The following is a 2,943-nucleotide window of genomic DNA, read 5'->3' as shown; positions in this document are numbered from 1 at the left end:
TGATATTATTAGCTTAGTTTTTATTTTTTCATTTGTTAGGTTCTATCATGTTTCTCACTAAACTGTTAATGAAGCAAATTTCCTAGTCAATGGGGCTGTGAAATTTGATTTGTCTCGTACTTGGTGGATAAAGCCGCCTCATTTTTTTGTTTCTTCTATACTTACCAGAAGGGGTTTTTCCCTTCAGGCTTCTTGGTTTAATAAAATAGATTTCCTTTATTAAAAAAAAAAAAAAATGTATACAAAGAATTAGGGGTGGGTGATTCATCTTATTTAATTCTGATTCCATATATATATAATGAAGCATTAGCTAAAGGATTTCTCTCTCTCTTTCTCTCTCTCTCTCTCTCACACAGACACATATCCCAAGAGTGGGTTTGGCAGCTCAGCCTACGGACTATTGGCTATAAGATAGTCCCACATCGTTAAGAATTAAAGTTTCTCTTCCTTCATGAAATAAGGGTTTCGGTGTCATGTTGTCTCTTCGGAGACATCCGATAAAATTGGAACGATACAGAGAAGATTAGCATGGCCCCTGCGCAAGGATGACACGCACAAATCGAGAAATGGTCCAAATTTTTTTGGTAATTTTTTCTTTGATTCTTTCCTATTTTTTCCCCTATTCTTTGTTTCCGTTTTTCGTTTGATCTTCTTACGAACTTTGAACCCTTCAATTTCCCATTTTTCGCCATTAATTTGTCCCGTTCTTTGAAGATCCCTTGGCTGAGGATTGAACTTTAACCTATTCAGTTTCTCTTGCATTCAGGTATGTTTAAAGCTAAGAATCAATTGGTTATGCGGAATTTATTCTAATCTTAGTTCAGATTTTTATTCTATTGCTTCATGATTCAGAACCTTTGTTTGTAATCTTTCATATTTTTGTTTTATGTACTATTTCTCTCACTAGTTTCTTTTGCAGCCTATTAATCACCCCCAACACACAGGTGCGTAGTTTTGGGCCTTGTAACTCTGCCTATGAAAATCCAGCTATGGAAAATGAAATGTTTGATGTAGCCTTGTCCAATAATTCTGGTGGTAATTTGGGTAGATTTGTTTCCTCTATAGGTTTGAGTTGAATTAGATTGAAAAATTAGTACATATTAGGCAAGAATTAGTCACCAGAACTTGGATAAAGGTTTTGATCATATATGAATATGAGCCAAATAGTGATAGTTTTTTACCATTTTCTTGTGATTTTGGAAGAAGATAAGAGGGGAAAAATAGAATCTTTGGAAGTGAGAGCCTTTAATCAGTCAGCAATAGAATTTTGTGAAATTGGGAGGTTTCTAGTTTACTCTCTTCTGTCTTCCATCAGTGCATTTAAGGCGCAGGATGTGCTTTCTGAAATTTTGAGATTCAGAGTGAAGGTTTGCTTGCTTTGTAGCTTTTTCATGAGGAATAGTTTTGTATATTGAATCATAAACATGGGACATCAGGTATATGGGGGCAGGAAGAATACAAAGACAGGGAAAGTTTAGTGCTTCAAAAAATTGATCTGAAAATAATAAGAGTTCTATAATTTTTTTTTTTTCTTTGAGGGGGGGGCTGGGGGGGGTGTTGGGGATGTGTGCAAAGCTGTGGAGGGTTTCCAAACAAAACTATCAATGTGAGAATGACTATGAACAAGGCTGATGATATTTAAGAAGCCAATTCCTTGAAATGCCCAACTAATCTTGGAGTTACAGCTGACTTTGATGCTACTCTGACCGCTATTATGACATGGAAAAAGGAAAAATGTGGATCAAGTCTATGCTGGTTTGGTACTCATCTTTTGACTTGCAATTTTTTTTTTTTTTTTATCAATTTGTTCCATTTTTATTATTATATCTGTTCTATATTTTTAATCACATGTTCCAGAGACCTGAGGAGAATAACATTAAATCATGAACCATCATTATAACTCCTACTACTGATTCATCCTATCATTTCTATCATTTCCAGATCTGTTAATTTTCCTGAACACCCTGAAATGTCTAGGGAGCATGTGCTGTAGTCATTGCTAATAGATATTCTCTGTCCACAATGGATTACTTTCCTGACTCATGCCGATAAGGCCACAACCATGACTGTGTGACTCCACCAAAGCAGGGCTTGTTAGTAGGCCAATCCATGGAGTATTTCAGTCTTGAGTTTGTGACAAAACTAGTCAGCTCACATAGGGCTATTCAAAATTTAACAAATGTAAGGCTTACACCTGGGCCTACATACACCTCTACAGCAGGTGAGGAAAAATTGTAAAAAGGTCTTTGTATAACTAAAACACATTTTTTTATTATAAAATAATGATTTTAATAGAAAAAGGTAGAGGAAAAAAAAAAAAAAATTCCAAGAATGGAGCCAAGGAGCCCTTAGCAAGAAAATGGACAAAAGTAATATAACATGAAACTCTCACAAGGCTTAACTGTTTCCCAATACATAATTTTGGCCTCATTATTCATTACTCCTTGTTTTGCTAGATCATTGGCTATATCTTTGCTGAATTTGGCTTCCACTGGAATGGGGTATGAGGTATTCTCTTAAGAAGCAAGGTGAATGATGAAACGAATGAGGAGGAATATACACCAAGGTTGACTAGAGTCTCTCCTCATCCAATCAGTGACTATAGCTGAGTCATATTCCACCATGAAATTTTGAGGACCCTACCAAGTAACTGTATGGAGACTCAATCCGTAAAGCTAGCAAGTCAAGCCAACAGTCTCCTTCAGGAAAGGACCTGAGAAAACTTTTCTAATCATACCTTCACTGCCTCAAATGACTCCTATTCCAGGTGGCCCTGGGTTTCCAAGGGAATGACCATTGAAAGTGACTTTTAATGTGTGGAGATATTTATCTCTTACCAAGAAAGCCGGAGTTTTATCTTCCCAAGGGCAGTTCACCATTAGTTAGAGGAGGAGATTGACGAACTCAGTGGTGAATGAGCTTGCTTCTTTCTTTTTTTTTTTT

The 2,943-nt window shown here is 36.3% G+C and overlaps 1 non-coding gene across 1 annotated transcript; it reads left to right on the top strand.

Annotated features, from left to right (window-relative positions):
- Nucleotides 1-478: 478 nt before the first annotated feature.
- On the top strand, nt 479-581 carry LOC122094481. The gene has a single exon (XR_006144797.1). It is a non-coding gene; the product is annotated as a U6 spliceosomal RNA (small nuclear RNA).
- The last annotated feature ends 2,362 nt before the right edge of the window (nt 582-2,943 follow it).

The sequence above is a fragment of the Macadamia integrifolia genome, chromosome 11 (genome assembly GCF_013358625.1).
Source record: "Macadamia integrifolia cultivar HAES 741 chromosome 11, SCU_Mint_v3, whole genome shotgun sequence".
NCBI classification, from domain to species: Eukaryota; Viridiplantae; Streptophyta; class Magnoliopsida; order Proteales; family Proteaceae; genus Macadamia; species Macadamia integrifolia.
The sequence above is the reverse complement of the archived record's forward strand: the minus strand, read 5'-3'. Positions and strand labels throughout refer to the sequence as shown.